The 21,370-nt window shown below is 38.6% G+C and overlaps 1 protein-coding gene and 1 non-coding gene across 2 annotated transcripts in view; one reads left to right on the top strand and one right to left on the bottom strand.

Annotated features, from left to right (window-relative positions):
• Positions 1-21,370, top strand: part of SPAG16 (sperm associated antigen 16) — a 1,005,436-nt gene that overhangs the window by 183,168 nt on the left and 800,898 nt on the right. The gene's annotated exons all lie outside the window — the stretch shown is intronic.
• On the bottom strand, positions 12,860-12,966 carry LOC142425066 (U6 spliceosomal RNA). The gene has a single exon (XR_012779442.1). It is a non-coding gene; the product is annotated as a U6 spliceosomal RNA (small nuclear RNA).

The raw sequence follows: 21,370 nt of genomic DNA, 5'->3' as shown, positions 1-21,370 counted from the left end.
CAGTACTGGAAAGTGAACCCCGGAAGTTGGAAGACATCCAAATATCAGCAGAGAGTGAAGTGCACCATAATAATGTTGATGGAGCAAACCTCTCAGGATCCTCCTTCGCGGATGTGATGCAACTGAAACCGAGAAGACTCAGCTGCAAGCAAGCATTCACAAACAGAATCTAGAAGGTACAAAGTATGAATTTACAAAAAATGAAGTTGAACACAAAATGATTGCATTGTAGGCATTGGTGAGTTCAGAAGGACCGGTATGAGACATGTTAACTCGATCATGGGGGTATGAGACATGTTAACTCGATCATGGGGATCATATGGTTTACTGTCAGGATTGGCAAATTGAAGAGCAATGATGTTCCCTTCATGATCAAAAGCCTTTCAAGATAGCTCTTCAGGTACGGTGCTGTCTGTGATAAGATAATATACATACACCGACAAAGACGTCGAGGAAAAGGGCAGGCTTTCTACTCCCATGCCAATTATAGTGTCAGGACCTCACAGAGGCAGTTCTGCCCTGTCATCCGGGTCATGGTGAGTCGGGAGGGGTTCCATTGCAGTGAGAGAGATAAGCAAGCTGAGTTAATGCAACGATTGTTGAAGGCATTGAAGAAGTCCACAGACTTCCCCAGTCTGGAATGGATCAAACATGTGACTAAGATTCACTGATAATTACTGGTGATTAGAAGGTGTAAATTGAAAATAAAGGTGAAGAACTGATAAGTGAAAAATATGGCCTTGGTGATATGCATTGCGCTGGAGATCACATTGGAGAACTTTTCAAGACAAATGATTTATCCCTTGTAAATACCTTTTTTCAACAACGTGAACAATCACTTTCCATGTTGACCTAACCAAACGGAATGCACAGGAATGCTGCAGCCTACATCTATGAAAAGAAATGATGGGGAAGCTCAATTACTAGTCAAAGTAAGGCCAGGGACCAATAGTGGAAGAAAACTATCAACTGCTCACATGCAGGTCGAAGCTAATGAAAATTAAAGCAATGTCCCATTCCCCACTAAACAAAGCAAATCGTTGCTATTGAGTCAATTTCAACTTACAATAACCTTCTATAGACACAGAACTGCTTCTTAGAGTTTCTGAGACTATAACTCCTTAAGGAAGCAGACAGCTTCATCTTTCTCCCAAGGAGTAACTAGTGGATTCAAACCACTGGTGTTTTGTTTAACAGTTCAATGCCTACCCCACTCTACCATCAGTGGTTCTTAAAATTAACCCAACCAAGCTAACATGAAGTCCAGGTCAGCAAAAAATAGGAAACTCCCAATGAGGTGGACTGGCTTATGGCTTGCAACAATGGGCTCAATCCTAACAGTAATTGTGAAAACGGCACAGGACCAGGCAGTTTCCCTCGGTCGTACAAAGGGTTGCTATGGATTGGGAAAGACTTGACATTACCTGAAAACAGCAGCAACAACTGGAAAGCAAAAAGCCCACTGACAAAATGGCATGAGAGCCACGTCTGACCTCTGGCTGAAAAGACAGAGACTCGAACTCCACATCAGCCCAAGGATGTTTTCTATGAGGCAGAGGTCAGGCCTACCTCCACCTTCCAACCTCATGTATTCTGCCACCAACCATCCTTCCTAAGACACTCTATTTTCTGAGGATTCAATATGTTGTAATGGTCACACAGACCTTACAGACAGTATGTACTGGAATTAAAAAGGTCAGATTACAAAAATGTTAAGTATGCAATGCTTGTATACTTAATTGCAAAATGGACCAATCCCCAAGTTAGCGTGTTCTACACCTTACTTTGGTGGTACCTTCGTGGACCGCACCAAAGGGAATACACAGGCATCGCACCCCTTTCTTGGATGTTATCCATGTAGAGCTAACCAAATGGAATAGATATGAACCATGTGCCTACTCCCTGCAGTTATAGCTACAATTACAGTTTTTCAGTTATAATCACAACTAGCCCTGTTGACAATCACTCCTACCTGACTCATATAAGACTGTCAAATCCCGCCCCCCCTCCCCCATCCTATCTGCCCCAGTCCCAACAGGAAAAGAGAAGTTTGGCACGCCACCATGCTCAACTTGGTGATACTGTCCTCCTGAGATTAATGTGGAGGTTATATATGAGTATGTCAGAAAATTTATAGAAAAATGGAGTGAAAATAAAAAATTTCCAAGGACATGTTGAAGCCTCATTGTATCTTATCTTTTTATTTTTTTAATGAATGAACAAAGGGTAAGATCAAGAACTCGGAGACCTTCAAAATTCAAATCAAATTCATTGCCATCGAGTTGATACTTGCTCATGGCCACCAACAGGACAGGGGAGAACTGCCCCTGCGGGCTTCTGAGACTGTAGCGCTTTACATGAGTAGAATGCTTCATCTTTCTCCTGTGCAACAACTGGGGATTTTTGAACTGCTGACCTGAGATTAGCAGCCTAACAGGTATCCTGCTATATCACCAGGTCTCTCTCTCCTCCTTAAACAGACTGGGATTCAGGTTTTCTATGTCTAGACCTTTACCTTTACATGAATGTGTTTGGGGTTCGAGTTGGCAAAGGATTGCACTGCACGCATCTATGGCCCAAAACCTCCTTCAAGTGTTGGAAGCAAGGATGTAACTTTGAGGAGTAAGGGGTGCCTTACCTAAACCACGGGGTTTTCAATCTGTCATAGATAAGGTGCAGTGTAGCACCGATGAAACATACAAAATTCTTCTAGTTCTTTAATGCTTCCTCCCTGCCTCTATCATGACATGACCCCAATTCTATCTTACAAATCCTGTAGACCAGAGTAAGCACACTGGTACGGATAAGAGCTCTTGATACACAGAATACAGGAACAGTCATGGGAGTAATGCTACCATGAGAATAGGGGGGACATGGTGGGAAGAAAGGGAGAACTGGTCAGAATAATTGACATATAACATTCCACACTCCCCACCCCAGGGTGACGAACAACAGACACATGGGTTAAGGGAGACCGTGGATAGTTTAAGAGATGAAAATAATAATTTATAGTTTATCAAGGGTTCATGGGGGGAGGGGAAATGAGGAGCTGATAGCAAGGGCTCATGTAGAACGAATATGTTTGAGAATGATGATGGCAACATCTGTACAAATGTGTCTGACACAATGGATGTATGGATTGTGATAAGAGCTGTCAGAGCGTCCCATAAAATGACTTATTAAAATTTAAAAAAAAGAAAGAAAGGAAAATGGACACAGAATAAGAAAGACTGAAGAAGAATTGATGCGTTTGAATTGTGGTGCTGGTTACGATGGGCTGCAAAGAGAACAAACTTATCTGTCTTAGTGGAAGTCCAGCCAGAATGCTCTTAGTGAGACTTCGCCGCAGGCACTGTAGCCGTGTTGTCAGGAGAGACCAGTCCCTGAAAGGGACATCATGCTGGGGAAAGTAGCGGGGCAGAAAAAAGGGGGAGGGAGACCTCTGACAACATGGATTAACACAGTGGCTGCATATGTGAGCTCAAGCATACCAGCGATGGTGAGGAGGGTACAGGACCGGGCAGTGTTTTGTTCTGCTGTGCACAGGGCCACTATGATTCAGAACTGACTTGATCGTACCAATAACAAGAACATATGGCGAAGAGGGGTATTTTTAGTGATGGCCTGCTAACTGAAAAGTCAGCACTCTGAACGCACCCCGTTCCTCAGGAGAAAGATCTGGCATAAAGGCCCAGTCTGGAAAGCTCTGCTGGGCAGTTCCACTCTGTCCTCCAGGGAAGCTACATAACTACCGCTGGTGAAACACAGTGAGCGATCGTGCTTTCTTTTGGCTTCTCTCTCTGGAAGTAACTTAGGCTTATTTTCTTCTCTTCTGCTAAGCTCTTACAGTTTCTCCATATGTTTCCCTTTCCTAACTTTAAGGCTGGGAATTTCAGTTGCCACCTACTATCATCAAGTGCTGTGTGCTATTGCTTTGGTTGCCTTTTGATTTATTGTTACTGTTATGGGTTAAAAGCAGAAGTCAATAAGATGTCTCTTATCATTCACTTAGGAAGGTTTTCATAAGTGATGTAATCTCAATGTCTATGTATGATAACATATACAGTAAAAAAGCTGCAAAAGCCAGAATGTGTGTGAGGCGGAAATAGACTAAGAAGGAAAGTGCAGTTCTGTCCCACTAATAGAATAAAATAGAAAAGTGAGTGAGGCTTGTACCCTATCAAAGCTGGAAACAAACTCTCACAATTTTCAAACACACGATCATGCTAACTTACTTAATTCAATACCCATTTCACTATATTACCCAATACTACAAATATCACTCTGCTGGGAATGGGAAAGTACTTTGTTGTGGGTAGGAGCGATAATACACAAATAATAGTATTGCAGCCAACGTTAAGGATAAGTACTATTTTTTTAAAAAAATGCCACAAATAAAGCGATAATAACAAAATGGGAACATGATTTAAATAGGTTGTTCAAGGATGCTGCTTTTGCTAATATTTATTTTATATTTTCATAAGATATGCATCAAACAAATCACTGCACATTCACTTAGAAATACAAATGGTACTTGGAATGGTTTGTGGAGATTATAATTACTTTACAAGGGAATATTTCTCCCCTCTATTTTTTCAGTACAGTTGGAGAATTGAGAAAATGAAGCTGTTTAATGAATGTGCAGTTTAAATACCCTTTGGAAATCTAACTTACTATCGAGAAAGATGTGTAATGCAGCTACATTCCTTTATGTCGCTAGAAGAAAGAAGGAAGGGAGCCCGAGGCTGGTAGAAATAGATTACATCTCACTTATGGAACATAGATTAAAATAATGTATTTTATTTGGGGTCTCCCTTCAGAATTCAAACTATCATTTACTTTTTCTATTTAAGTAATAACCTCGGGGCTTTTTCCTTCCTTCCTTTCTTTCTTTAACCATTTTCAGTTGATAACCTAATATATCATTGCTAACCTTTCTTCCTTTCACAGTATCATTGACAAAATATCATATTAACAATATCACCTTTATGCTCTGGAAATGTTGGAATCAAAAGATGCTACCCAAATGCATTTTTCCCCAGTAAAAATAGTTCTGGTATATTCTCTCTTGTACTGCTCTGTTTTATTGAAAGAGAAACAATATATAACACCATTCTGTGTATTGCTTTGGAAGTGAACAGATATTAGGTCTAGTTATGGTCATCATGTATTTCCCATTGCATGTCTTGCACATGGTGCTGGTTCTACTTGGAAGAGCTGTTCCGTATCACTGCTTTCTTCAAGATCCCTAAACACCTCCAGTGTTTAAACTTATTTTTAAAGGACATTTTGTGAATTAAATAATCTTTCAACCATTGTATTTGCATCTAAGAGTTCATATTTAAAGTGAGTTCATTTTATTTTTTAATTGAAATTGACAATATATGATTGCAAAAATATATATAAGTTTTTATGTGGTCTTGGTTCCTTCACATAAAAGCAACCATTGAGTGAATCGCATATATCTGGCCTTCATTTCAATCAGGTCTTGATCTTGTACAACCTGTTGAAATGGTTAGATGTCAACAAATTATTTTTGGCATATTAATTCTGCATATTCCTTCAATCTTCTTTTGATATTTCCTGCCTCACTCAAGATTTTGTCCATAGAATCTTTCAATGTGCAACTCCAGTTCTTTCAACTTTATATATGCTAAATATAGTCTTCCTTCATTTTTCTTACAATATTTTCTTTATCAAGCTGTCCTTGGAAATTTTCTGTTCAGCTCTTATTGCAAGATTTCTTCCATTTGTTTTCGCTACTCTATGAGCAAGAGCAAATTTCAGAGTCTCTTCGGATACCCACAGTGGTCTTTTCTTTCTTTCCTGTCTTTTTAGTGACCTTTTGCTTCCTTCATGAATGATGTCTTGATGCAATCCCAGAGCTCATCAGGTCTTTGGTCATTAGTGTTTAATGATTCTAATATGTGATTGAGATGTTCTCAACATTCAGGTGAGATATTCTCAAGATCATATTTTGATTGTTATGGTCTTGGTTTAATTTTCTTTAATTTCAGCCTGAACAACTGATATGAGAAATTATGGGTTGTTCCACAGTCAGCCTCTGAGCTCCTTTTGGCTGCTGATAATGAGCTTCTCCATTGTTTTTTCCCACAGATGCTGTCACGTTGATTCCTGTGTATGCCATCTGGCAAAACCCATGTGTAAACTTGTAGTTTATGCTGCATAACATTACAATCTGCAATATAATAGTTATGATATATTATAGTTCTATTTTATATATAATTATATAACTACATGTAATATTATAAATTATAGTATAGTATGTTATGTTGCAAATGAAGAAAGGAAGAAATCCAAGCTTCTCTGAAGGTATTAGTGAAAACCAAGGCTCCAGGAATAAGCATATACTATATATATTTTATAGTTATGTATTTTATACTGTAATATAAATAAATATCATATCCACAGAATACATATATACTATATACATTTATTGTATATATTTTACCCTGCTGATGAGGCACTGGAAACTTGCTAATCAGTGCCAAGATATTTGAAAGATAGCTACCTGGACAGCTTAGTGGAATAGTTCCATATTTTATCCATTCCAAGAAAGATGGCTCAACAATGCAGAAATTATCGAAATAATACATAATATCACACATAGTACAATTTTGCTGAATATCATCCAGGTCAATCAAAGCTGTACTTTGACTGAGAGCTACTAGAAATTCAGTCTGGATTTAGAAGGTGATATGGCACAAGCCATATCATTGCTGATGTCAGATGGATCGTTCCTGAGAATACTAAAAGATGTTTACTTGTGTTTCCTTGACTATGCGGGAGGATGTGACTTTGCGAATCATACCAACTATGGTAGCATTGAAAAGACTCAATTCCAAACCATTTCATTATGCTCATATGAAACCTGTGTACGGATGGACTAGAAGGAAGGCCTTTGATAAGAACCAAGGATTTAAACCAAGGTTTAAAATCAAGAAAGGTGTGTATCAGGGTGGTATCCTTGCACTATATTACTCCATCTGTATGTTGAGCAAATAACCCCAAATGCTAGACTATCTCGAGACTGAGATAGCAGGACAGGGAGGAGGTTTACTAACTTGAAGCACTTGTTGATGAAGATCATGGAGTGTAGCCTTCAGAATGGATTGCAAGTCACTGTAAAGAAATCCAAAATCCTCACGACTGGACCAAGAGAGGAAGGACATCATGACCAACAAAGGAAAATGAGGTTGTTGAGAGTTTCATCTTGCTTGGAGTCAGAGTCAATGCCCGGGGAAGCTTCAGTCAAGATACCAAATGACGTACTGCACTAGGAAACTCTGCTGCACGAGACCTCATTAAAATGTTGAAGAAAGACATCAATGTTTTCTTTAAAAAAAAACAAGGATGTCACTCTGAGGACTAAAATGCGCCTGTCCCAGGCCATGGTGTTTTCAATTGCCTCATATGCATGTGACAGTTTGGCATTGAAGAAAGAGGACTAGAGAAGAAATGTGGATGTGAATTTTGGAATTGGTAAACAACATTGATATTGCCACAGTTTGTAAGAAGAATAAGAAAAAAAATTGTCTTGGAAAAAGGACAGCCAAAATGTTCCCTAGAGTGGAGGATGGTTAGTCTTGGTCTCATGTATTTTGGAGATGTTATCGGGAGACTTCAGTCCCTAGAAAAGGACATCATACTTGATACAGCAAAAGGTCAGAGGAGAAGGTGAAGATTGTTGACGAGATGGATTGATCGAGTGGCTGCAATGATGGGTTAAAACAGAACAGTTATGAAGGAGCAGGCAAGATTTCCTTCTGTTGTACATAAGCTTTATTAGAGTCCAAAGCAGTGGTTCTCAACCTTCCTAATGCCACAGCCCTCTAATACAGTCCCTCACGTTGTGGTGAGCCCCCCCCCATCATAACATTATTTTCGTTGCTACTTCATAACTATCATTTTACAAATCATCATGTAAATATCTGATATGCAGGATATATTTTCTTTGTTAAAATTGAGCATAATTAGACCATAGTGACTCATAACAAAAACAATGTCATTATATATTGTGAAATACTTATTTCTAATGACAAATCAATGAAATTTTGTCTTGAAGCATGGTGTAGCATGGGTAACCGTCTTCATGCCGATTACTCATATGTGGGGGTATCTGCATGTGGGTGGACCCACCTGGAGATGGATAGAGGAGCGGTGTCTCATACTAAGACCATCGGAAATATGTATTTTCTGATGGTCTTGGGCAACCCTTGTGAAAGGGTCATTTAACTCCCAAAGGGGTAGCGACCCACAGGTTGAGAACCATTGGTTTAAACCAACTTGAGGACACTTCAAAACAATATCACACATGTGTCCAGTTTTATTCCTCTACATACAGGTTTAAATTTAAAAAGCATATTTTGCTTATTATGCCCATTTTAATCATACCCACAAACAGTTGCCTTGTATATTTAATATCTATATAACAAACATTGTGTTATACCAAGATTTATTTATTTGTCTTCCATTGATGTTTAGCTAGTGTTTTAAAGCCATAGAATGACATATCCATGTTCTTTTGTGCATGTAAACATGTAGGAGAATCCGCAAATCAGAAAATTCAAGGCTTGTGTAATTTTAATTCCATTTCCACAAGCAGTTGAAGCCATCTTGTATTTACCCTGGTAACAGTGGTGGTGGAGGCACAGATGCCCCCACACTTAACACTACATACCAATTGTCAGCAAAATGCCTTTTAAAAGTATCTCATTGATTTGTATTAGTTTATTCATTTCATAATGTCTTTCTTCTGTTAGTGCAAATAGTTTTATGCATGTATCAGAAAATATTTAACAGCCTCAGTGCTTTGAAATAGTTTCCTCTCGAGAATTTTCTGTCTCTTCAGTAGACATTTTTGAAAAGGTTTTTAACTTAATCCCTGGATCAAAGAATTTCAAATAAGAGTGTGGAATCCCATTGCGCAGTATGGTGGCTCCTGCAATAACCTCGTGATGTTTTCATGGGTGCTGGGGAATATCTCCAAAGAAAAGTGTTGCTGGGGAGAATGTGCCCAAGCCTAGTCCTTCATTCCAACAGCACTGTACCATTCTGCTTGTTAGTTATGAGATTACAATAGCTGATTGAATTTTTTAAACTTGTCATCTCTTTTGTCAGTAGCAACTCTGTGGCCTAACTAATGAACTGGGGACAAGCTGCCACTATAATTTATCATAATTCTGCCAGAGATGCTGATGTTTTCTATTTTTACATCCATAACACTAGCAAAATTTGCTATTGCTTGGAGTGAATGCAATATTGCAATTGTCCTCTGATAGCTCTGCTTATTCAGTGATGTTATACTTTAGGGACAAAGCCATCTTCAGCTTGACATGTCTTTCTTCCTTCTTTCTTTCCACCTCAAGTCATTTACCGACATTACTTACAAAGTAATGGTTCATTGTATCATGAAGTCCATACAAACTGCCATTGAAATAAAAAGTTAAGACTAAACTTCACAGTTGGAATATCCTCAAAAGAGTATAGCTTCATTGAAAACATTAAACTGCTACTTGTGGTAAGTAGTAAATGGATGGTGTTTGCTACCTGAATTGCTGCAAGGTTTACAGTGTCGGAAAAAACATGTCCTTTGGATCTTTTGAGGTACGCCAGCCGATGGCAATCTCATTGGAATGGTCAGCGCATCCCCTTGTCTCTTTCCTTTCTGTCTGTCTTTTGTTGTTTCCTTCAAAAATCTCAAGTACATACACACTTGTGGCCTAACTAAATGAATTGGGAACAATTCGCTTCAATAACATCATAATTCTGTCAAAGACACTGAATTTTTTGTACTGGCATATGTACTCACTCTCGCCATTTTCTCCATTTTATGAGGTGCCTTTGAAAAGTCTAAATGACTTTAAACATTTTCAATACTTTTCTTGTTTAAAACATTTTTACAAAATGTAATTACATACCCTTGGGAATAGCAGTCATTTGAAAATTGAGTATTTCAAAAACTTTAAAATAGCTGAATCTTCCCAGAAAATGAGGCATAGAAAAATCAGGCTGAGAAAACAAAGAAGAAAACTCATAAATGGTTAAATAAAAACAACTAGCTGCAAGAATATATATCTTTATTGAATTTTGAAAACCCTTGTTTTTCAAATAAAAAATATGCATATTGTCTTTGCTAGCTTCAAATGGACCCTTTCCATTAGATTAATATGAAACATAATCATGATTATGTATACACCATCACAACTTATTGTCCCCTTCCAAAGTTTACTTATATTTTATACATTATGAGAAAAAGGAGGTCAGGCCAGAAAATGTCTGTTATACATGTTTTGTGACTTTCCTTGCCTCAAGGGCACATATTTTCTTGCCTGTCTTTTGAAAACAACTTTGCAGAGTAACACATTAAATAGTGTCCCAGGAATTTAATAATTTATGCACCATGTATTTAATAAAATTCTGTTTTGTTGGATCCTTTCAAAACTGTTAGTACTAGAATGAATATAAACATACTAGTAATTAATAGAGTCACTAAATGAACATCAGCTCCCCTGTAAACTCTCCATTCGCTTCTCAGAAAGCATCAAACTAACAACTTCTAAAATTCAAATTGTGGAACAGATGAAGTCTTATAAGATGTGATGCCTTTGGCTATCATGAAACATTTAGTAGTGAATTATATGGCTTTATAAAGAAGGCATGTTGGAATATTTTTCTGACATAAATATTATTAAATGCTAATATAATTTATTAATAAGAGGTTATGATCATTTTTAGTTCTTGGTTTTTACTTATTCCTTACATAAGGATTTTATGAAATACTTTCTGCCTGTTGGCTTTATTTTATGTATGAATTTATAATGTAATTAAGAATATTATAAACATGATATCTCTTGTATTTAAAAAATGTTTTATTTCATAAAATATGACTCATTTTGAGCCACTTGTCTACCTATGTAATTCTTTTTAAAATTTTTGTTTATTTGTTTTATTTTTCATTTTATTATGGAAATTGTTGAGAAATCCAAAAATAGAATGACACCGTAAACCTCCACATACAATTACTCAGGCTCAATGACCGCCACGTTTATACCAGTATTTTTATCTTTCTAATCCTGAGGCACGGGAAAGTGAATATCCTCGGCATTATTTCACTTACAAATACGTTAGGATGTATTATTTCTCTAAAGGATAAAAACTAAGAAAACAAAAACCAAATCTGAACAAAACAAAACCACAATCATAATTTTCTTAACTTGTGAAAAAGATGAAAAATAATCTTTTATTATCATTGAAGACTCATCCTTCAAATGTAAGGGTTTTTTTTACCCATATAACTTCTAATACCATATTCTAGAAATAAAGCTATTAATTCCACCCTTCGACAACATAGAAGAGAAGCACAACTGCTATTTATACCTGTCCCTTCTGAAGCAAAATAATCTCCGCCATCCTGCGTGGACGGCCTCTGAATTGTCTGTCACGTCATGTCCAAATGGAAACCCCTGTGTTTCTTCTCATTTCACTGCAAAGCCACCCAGTCTCCAAACTTCCCAACTTGTGGTGAAAATGAGATGTCGTGCAGGTTTCCAGAGAAAAATGTAATCAGCGTTAAGTGCATTCAGTATTTGCAGGTAATTGTAATTATTTTCAAGGTAAAAGAAGATAAAAGAGAAATGCCGTAGACTGAAAATATAGGACTGCAAATGTTTATAAGGCAGTTTACTTGGTCTGTGTTATTCAACAACTGAATTGCCGAGGAAACAATGTTCATGCTATAGAGTCCAATTACATTGCATATATACAAGTGTTCTGCTGATTCTGAAGATAATATTTGCTTCACTAACTACTTATATTTATTCTAAGCCAGTAAATGCTATAGAATTATATGTTGTTTATATTGTAAAACTATTTGCTCATTATGTTTATTAAATCATAGTTCACATATACTAATTTAAATAATTCTCAAACTGTAAATTGTAGAAAATATTTAGAGATCTCATAAAATTTTGATTTTTCCTCTAAAAGTGTTATATTCCAGTGGGGGGGGGTTAGATTTAAGGATTCAAGGAATAATCTCTTCTAATTATATATATATATATGTACATATATATTATTGCTTCTAAAACTAAAATCTGCTTAATGACAAAGGAATAATTTTTATTTTACTTTTATGCGAGATCATCTTTATTTTAGCCACAGTGCTTGGTTAATATAGTTAGAATCCACACATGAGAGATTTCAAAATGTTTTTTTTTTTTAAATGAATAAATCTTTTTATTGGGACTCATACAACTCTTATCACAATCCATACATACATCAATTGAGCAAAGCACCCTTATACATTCGTTGACCTCGTCCTTCTCAAAATTCGCCTTCCACTTGGGTTCCTGGAATCAGCTCGGTTTCCTTTTTTTTCCTCCTGCTCCCTCTCTGCTCCCCCCTTCCCTCTGTACCCTTAATAGTTTATAGATCATTATTTTATCTTATCTTTTTTTTTCTTCTTTTACATTTTATTAGGGACTCCAACAACTCTTACCACAATCCATACATATACATACATCAATTGTACAAAGCACACCCATACACTCCCTGTCCCAATCACTCTCAAGGCATTTGCTCTTCACCTAAGCCCCTTGCATCAGGTCCTCCTTTTTTTCCCCCCCTCCCTCCCTTTTCCCCCCTCCCTCATATGCCCTTGGTAATTTATACCTCGTTATTTTGTCATATCTTGCCCTATTCGGGGTCTCCCTTCCCCCCTTCTCTGCTGTCCCTCTCCCAGGGAAGAGGTCACATGTGGCTCCTTGTAATCAGTTCCCCCTTTCCAACCCACTCACCCTCCACTCTCCCAGCATCGTCCCTCACGCCCTTGGTCCTGAAAAATATGGAACGCTTCACGAATTTGCGTGTCATCCTTGCGCAGGGGCCATGCTAATCTTCTCTGTATCGTTCCAATTTTAGTATATGTGCTGCCAAAGCGAGCACTCAAAATGTTTATTAAAAAATCCAGTTTTTTCTTTTTGCATCTTATTGGGAGCTGTGACAGGCATGATAACACAATTCATTATTTTATAATTCCATTTTTCATGAGCTTTTGGAAGCCCTCTCCCCTCCCTTATGCATTCCTTACCCTTTTCTGACACATTACACTCTTCTCTCCATTACACTCTTCTGCTGGGCTTGAGAATCCATCCCCATAGCCCCACAGAAGTCACAGACAACCTTCAAGGTTATGGGGGCTTACTAGGGAAATTCGCAGATTATACTACAAGTCAGGATGATCAAACATTGAACATACAGTCTGAGGTCCATAGCACCTCTCCTTAGCCTTTCCCGCTGCAAGGTTTCTCTGCCGTGCCTCAGCGAGTCAGGTCGCCTATCAGGTCGCTTTATGGTTGGTCTGCCTCACAGACATATTTTCAGTACTGTGCCTCAGCTCTGTCTCAAGATCTCCTTGCCTCAGCCTTTGGACTGGCTTCTTCTGTCTTTGTCACTTGAGGCAAGGATTTCCAATGTGCTGGCCTGGTGGCTCATCTTCACCTTCATCTTCTTGGTTGGTCTTGAGAATTATCTGTCTTAGCTTTTGAGATGACTCTCTTACACACAGAGGAATGGCAACCAAAACTGGCCGGTTTCCTCTGTTAATGCTTCACACACCAGGTTGGCATAGTCCCGCCCAATCATTTGGTGAGGGTTACAGAAACATGGCTAGAGGAGCCCTATTAGGAAGTTTCACGTCACCACAGAAGTGTTCTCAAAGTTTTTAGGCTCTTGCACCTTATTGTCAAATGTGACAGAACAACAAACTCACTGCCATCGAGGTGATGCTGACTAGTACTGAACCTACAGGACAGGGTAGAACCGCCCTGTGGAATTCCGAGATGAACTCTCATGGGAATAAAAGTCTCAAGATGTATCTGAAGGATTCATATGCTTTCTGTTCTGTGCTATGTTTCATCTATACTTGTTTAGTCAGGACGAAGATCATTTCATTTCTTTACTCAGTTGACCCCTATCCTCTTTTATCTGTTTTCTTTTTCCTAGAAAGTATGACTATTGATGTTGACTTTCGTGCATTAACTTATATCGCTTTCTCTCTTTCCCTCTCTCTCCTTCTATCCCTCTCTCTTGTCACTTTTTAATCATTTTTTTCTCTATATTTGGAGCGAAATGTTTATTTTTTAACTTTCCTTGATTTTAAAAATTCAATCGTTATATTTTATTCTGAATTTGATCCATTTAAATAATGTTTTCTTATTTATATTATGTCTTTTTAAATTTGAGAATGCTGATTATAGTTTCCTCTGAGCTGCAGCATATCTAGAAAGACATGTAGATTAGCCAATATCCCACGTACATAGGGCTTGGTTAGGGCAAAGTCCCTGAAATCACAAGAAAGCAGTGCCCCCGCCAGCTAGTCGATTCAGAGTCTCACTCTCCGCAGCATTCACGTCAGTTTCTCCTCCAGTGGTGCTCTCAGGTAAGCATTTGTCAGCATTTCAAATTTGTCATCTGCTGAGCAGGATAAATAGAGTAATTCTGAGGCAGAATCAACTCAAAAGTTGTTGCTCTTGTTGACCCAAAAGTTATGGCTATCTTTGCTCTGGTTAAACTACTGGTGCTTTCTCAATTACCTTCTACAGACTGGGTATGCCCTTTGGTCTCGCTCTTACTCAGATGTTTGGGCTGAAAGGAAGCGGAGGGAGCTCCCTCTCACTCCTGGCCCTGCAGTCTAGCCTCGGTGGGTTTCCAAGAGGGGAACTCTTTTTAGGGGAGTAGAAAGTTTGATCGTCCTCTCTGTGAGTGGCTAAGTTTGTCGCTAGCAGTCCAGTCAGAATCACATAAGCTACCAGGGCTCCTGTGGAGGAGGGACATGAGAAAAATAATGCAACACAACAATAAGTTATTGCCTTGAACCAGAAATTAAAGAAATATTTGGATGTATCATCAACTTTTAATAGCATACAATCAGTGAATTAACTTAACATACGGGTGTAAATAACGTGTGAATCACTGTGGTGTGAATCACTGTGGTGTAAATCACTGTGTAAACCACTGTGAAAATCACGGTAAATAACGGTAAGTAACGTGTAAATCACTGCGGTGACAATTAGAAGTTTGGTTAAAAACCGTGGTCATCACTGCTTGTCAAGTACTGTTTTGAGGACTTTATATTTATAAACCTCATTAAAGCGCACAATAACTCTGTATGCTTATGACAGCATTAAATATATTTTATAGATTAGGAAACTGAGCACAGAAATATTGAAATAATTATTCAAGGTAAAAGAGGTACAAAAATACAGAGCCCTGATCAATCGTGCTATCTAGTTCTCAAGCCGGAAGCCTCAACTACACCACTCTCACTGCTGTGGTGAAAATTATATGCTTACACACATAATGTATAACTAACTTTGAAAATGAAGAAAAACACACTGGTTATTTTATGGTCTTCATATTGAAATAGAAGCCTTGGTGTAGCAATGGTTAAGTGCTCGACTGCTAATTCAGAGGCATATAAATCTTTACGACAATCTGTTCCCATCAAGATTTATAGCCTAGGAAATGCTTTGAGGCAATTCTACACTGGTTGCTATGAGGTAAAATTTACTTGACAGCACACACAAGAAACCCACAAAATTACTTATTTCATCTAATTTCGTAGTAAAAATAGTTTTCCCTGGGAAGTGTTGTTCAATTGTGGTGTGTCTTTCTGTGGTAAGAATATTCTATCTAGATTCAGTCCCAGTATTTCCTGATACTAGCTCTTACAACTATTATCAATATATTGCCCCTACTATTTAGTTTTCTCCTCTGTTACATGTTAATTTTATCACTGATGAAATATATGTAGTGTACTGCATTCTGTGTTTCAAGCTCTCTTCTTGGAATGTGGGAAGTGCAGTTAACAGAAGACAAGGTCATTTTGTTCGTGTAACTCGATTTTTAATAGGACATATACAACTCCTGAGTGAGTGAAAATCACACTAGAGTTTTATTTCCATCAAAGTAACTATCTTGTATCTGGGAAATTCTTCCACTGAAGACTAGGAACCTGGGAGAAGTTTAAAAGCCATCAGTTAAAAGGCATGAGCACAGTCGTCCAGAAGTGATGTTTGAGGGAGCCAGATCTTGGGAAGAATGTTGTCGTGAGGTGCCATTGAGTCGGTTCTGGTGCTGACTCATGGTGACCCCACGTGTGATGAAATGGAACAGTGCCTGGCCCGGCACCAACTGCACAAGAGTACTCACAGTCAAGTCCATTGCCGTCAAGCCTTCTTGCTGAGGGCCTCCCTGTATCTTTGGCTGGCGTCATACAGAAAAGGAACCTAAGTACATGAATTTGACATTTGAAGCTTCTTATCTACTTGCAAGTAGCTGTTCATAAACTAAGTAGCTGATCAAGAAGTGAATTGAGAAGTCATAACTATTGTAGACTTTCAGGAATTTAAAAGAATGAAAAGGAAAAAATCAGGACTACAAAGGAGGGGTAGGACCCTAGAGCACTCGGTTATTGGAGACCATGCTCTGAGCAGTAAGCAACAAGCTGTACTAGTGAAGTCTCATAATAAGAGGCATATTGAAATAGCTTAAGGTCTATAAAGTCATCTTCCCCTACCTCAATTTGATTAGCAAGAGCAAAAGATAATATAGTGATGGTTTGGAGTAATGGTGGAGATTAGTGGTGACGTTCTGGAAACTGAAGAGGGAACTGGGGAAGCATTTCCAGTCAAGAGTTTGTTGAATAAATAATCATGGGATTCCTACTGAGTTAGATGGAGCAGGCGCGAACGATCAAAACACTCGCAACCTTGGAGGACAGGAATGACTTCCAAGATCGAGGTCTTGGTACTTGGATAGGGAATTGTGACCAGTTGAAATGCTGTTTTTCTCCAATTGAATAACTCAGATGTTAAGCAAGAAGGAACTTCAGAATGTGACTAGCTGAGTAGGTTTTTGGAATGAGGAAGATAGATGAGGAAGAAGAAAGCAAGAAAAGTATCCAGTTAGATGGTGACGTGGACAGAATGCTGATAGAAATGAAACCCAAGACAGTCAAGGCTTCTCTGAATAATAAAAAAAAAGATTTATATCATTAGAATCGTCTGTAAAGAAGCTTCAAATATAACGGAATAATTGTTCAAGAGGAAAACAAATGCTGTTAAATGGGCAATAGTCATTCTTTCTCTTTTTAATGAAAATAATTAAAATCCCTTTTCATTGTTTAGCTACTGAATATTTAAGAAAATATTTGAGGAAAAATATTTTTGCATTACTTTAAAACTTCAGACACATATAGGAAGGAGAAAAATTATATTTCATAACTGCTCTTATTATACTCATCAGTGCACTGCTGTTCTTGATCATAATCTTTGGCAATGGAATAATGACCTGATCCTACATATTACATCTGGCACACCCTCTGTTGTCTAAAAATAAGTTATTTTTGTGCAGTATCTGGATGTGATGTTACTCAAAGTCAGTTGACACAGTCATCCTGGTGAGCATGCAGAGGAGTGCACTGATGGCGTAACAAAAGCACCTTTTCCTGGGTTGCAGGATTTGAAAGGATTTGGCTTGCTCTTCCTGAGCTGGTTGCCAGCTTTGATTTGGAGGGCAGAAATATACTTTGTTGCATCCTAAGATTGTGAGACATAATGTTAGAATTTATCGTTTAATTTCTGCATGTTTCTTTTATCTAGCACTTGATTTTCATGTCAAACTTCCTTTTTAGAGCTCGCAAACAGTTTTAAATCATCTCCATATAATTAATTGATGGCTTATGCGGAACCATTGCCAGGGTTGTTTGCATGTTCTGATTAAAGGAGTCAGATGAAATCAGAAATATAATGTAGTGACCAGAAACCCTGGAGAGGAAGTAGGATGTTCATTTCTAATCAACACAGATTCTCGTCAGCTCAGATTTTATTTATCATTAGTTAATTATAGTTATTTATAGAACTTATTTTGATTGCTTTGGGATAATTTTTGATATTTGCATTCTTCAATATAGCATTATGATTTAAAAAAAAATTACTTCTATGGAGCCATTGCCAACTCCTGGGGACCCTACAGGACCAGGCAGAACTCCCCCTAGGCGTTTCTGAGACTGGAACTGATTATGGGCGTAGATAGCCCCGCCTTTCTCCTATACAATGCGTGGAGGTTTTGAACTGCTGACCTAGTGGGTCACAGGCCAACGCTATGCCACTCGGGTTCCATATAAATAAAACTCTTTCACTGAAATTGGCATTCATTTGGTTTTGATTGGTACATGCTGTGGATCTCTTTTGCTTTTACTATGAATGTAATACTTTTTTGTTTTGTTTTGTTTAGTTAGGTAGTATTTATCTTGAAATTTGTTCATTCCCTCTTCCTCTCTAGGCTTTCCCATTTGTTGGAATACAATTTTTATGTTATTAGACTATGATCCCTTTTATTGCAGCTAGTTCTAGTGTAATGTCACCTATTTAATTTCTTAATCGATGATGTGCTGCTTCTCCAGCTCTTCCATTTGAGGAATGGTTTATTGATCTCATTGATCATTCAAGGATCCACATTCTAGTTGTGTTCATTTATTTTCCAATCTCTGTCACATTAATTGCTGCTCTAAATTCTATAATTTCTCTCCTTTGGTGCTACTCTCTGTGTGTTTGAGTTGTAGGGTTACTGCCCTTTGGCTCTTTTTTCTTGGTGCATGAATTTATGGCTGCAAATTAAGCCCTGAGCACTGCTATTGTTAAATCTGAAAAGTTTGGGATTGTTGCTTTTCATTTAGGACTTTACATTTTTAATCTTTCATTTATAATATTGACCAATGGTTTTCAAACACAATGTTATTCAGTGACTATGTGATTTCCCCTCTGCTCCTGTCTGTGACTCTTTCATTGGCGTTTGTTATGTCTGTTTGCAACCTAGTCGTTGGATGCAGGCTTACGCCTTAGGGTTTTGTCCTCTAGGCCGAATGACCATTTCATCTCTATGTCTCTATGTAGTGTCTTTCCAATCTGTTTTGATGGTTCTTCCTTAAACTTGATGTTACCCAAAATCAGCAATACCAATATTACTCTTTTTAGTTACTTTTTAATAGAATATATTTTTCAAACCTTGATTTTAAAAATTAAATTATTTCTTTGTATCTGGGGTGTGTCAGCATGGCGATAGTTTTTTTTTTCTTTTGCTTTTCGTCTTTTATTATAAAATGCAAGCTGTCACTCCTGTTACCAATGCACTTGAGCCATTTTCATTCACTGTGATTATTGACAGTTTGTATTTTCTGTAGTTATTTTAGTGTGTGTGTGTTTATGGTGTAGATGGTTTACTTGTTCCAGTTTTGCTGGTAAAATGATGTGTCTTTCTGACTGCTCACTTTGGCATGGATACAGGGGACATTATTACTGGTCATTGGGTTGCTTCTTCTGTGAGCTGCTGTATGCTAGGGTAAGAGCACCCCCAAGTAGGTGGTAGGGGATGGTTGCATCAGGCATAAGTCTTTAACAAGAGTTGCCATGGAGAGTAGTGCAGGTAGTGAGGTGTGTGTGTGTGTGTGTGTGTGTGTGTGTGTGTGTGTGTGTGTTCGGGGTGGGGGGAGGTTCCTCTAGTACACAGGTTGCTGCAGGGAAGGCGTGCCCCTGTCAACTTGATAGTAGCACAGTGAATGAAGGGACACTAGTCCTGGAGCCTCAGTACAAGCAGTAAAAGTGGCTTTTAGAGGGAGGAGATGCCCATGGTCTGTGGGTTCACAGCATAGGTGGCTGAACACAGCATCGGGCTGCTCTGGTTTATGGACCCCCAGTACCAATGACTGGAAAGAGTAAGGAGATCAGTGGGTGGGACATGGGAATGGGCAGTTGGGCATAGAATCAGGTATTTCCATAACCAAAGCCTCTTGTGCATCATGTGCATTTGTGCCATCATGTGCATTCCTGGTATGAGAGGCCAGGCAAATGGGAAAGTATGTCTGGGCTGTGTGCCTCTGGTTCAGGGGGTGGTGTGGTAATAAGTGGCCTTGGATTATGGTTGCATGTGGTTGGGGAATTGATGAAGGGGAAGAATGGCATTATAGGTTTGTGGGCCTCTGGAATGGGGGTCATGTAAGTAGAGTGAATGAGGTGAGTACTTTTAACTTTATTTTTCTTTTAAAAATACTTTTATTGGGGGCTCTTACATCTGTTATCACAATCTATACATTCATCCAGTGTGTCAAGCACACTGCCATCACCATTTTCAAAGCATTCTCTTCCCACTTGAGTCCCTGTTATCAGCTCCCTATTTCTTCCTCCTCCCTCCCCAGCCCATTTTTCCTCACGATCCCTTAATAAGTTATAATTTTTATTTTCATATCTTAAATCATCCGCTGTTGCCCCTCACCCACTTTTCCATTATTAATCCTGCTGGGAGGGAGTTCTAGATTGATCCTTGTGATTGATTCCCCTTTTCCCCCCAACCCTCCCCTAATTCTCCTGGTATCTCTACTCTCTTTGTTGGCCCTGAGGGGTTTATTTATCCTGGATTTCCTGTGTTGGGGACTCTTATCTGTAGCAGTGTACATGTTCTGTTCTAATCTGATTTGTAAGGTAGAATTGAGGTAATGATAGTGGGGGGAAGGAAGCACCAAAGAACTAAAGGAAAGTTGTGTGCTTCATTGGTGCTATACTGCACCCTGACTGGCTCATCTCTACCTTGTGACCCCTCTGAGGGGATGTCCAATTAGCATTGGGTCTCTACTCCAGCCCCCCATCCCCACCCCCATCCCACATTGGGTATGGTCTTTGTTGCCTGATCCCATCAGCACCTCATGATCACACAGGCTGATGTGCTTCTTCCATGTGGGCTTTGTTGCTTCTCAGCTAGATGGCCGCTTGAGTACATCTCACTTTCTCAGGGAAGATAAGGCTCCTGTTGGAGTCTAAGTGCAGGGTCCCTTCTGCTTGGTCCAAGGTAATGGACGCGCAGGGAGGGATGCTCCTTGACTTATCTGAAAAGACTGTGCTGCGCAAGTTCAGCTGGCCGTGTGCTTGGAGCCCATCACTCTCAGAGACCCCTGTATTTGTTGTCCCCTCCACACTACTTGACACTCCTCCATTTCTTCAGCCTTATTTTGATATGCAGGATGCTAACAGTTTTATCTCTATTGAATTCCCTTGCTTTGTTGTATCTTTGCTTTAAGACTGGTATTAGGATGCATTGGACTATGCCACCATCTTGACTGCCTCCATAAAATCATTGTTTTCTGATGCGTTGGATTATTTTTTCAAAAACAAAAAGTTTTCATGTTAGTGGATTTGTTAATTTCCTCCAATTACAGGCAAGATCCTATCATTCCACCCTTTCTCTGTAGCTTTTCCTTAGAAAAACAGTCTCATTTTCTTTCTTCATTTTTTTCATC

This window comes from Tenrec ecaudatus, chromosome 13 (assembly GCF_050624435.1).
Source record: "Tenrec ecaudatus isolate mTenEca1 chromosome 13, mTenEca1.hap1, whole genome shotgun sequence".
Lineage (NCBI taxonomy): Eukaryota > Metazoa > Chordata > Mammalia > Afrosoricida > Tenrecidae > Tenrec > Tenrec ecaudatus.
This window is presented reverse-complemented; position numbering and strand designations above follow the sequence as displayed.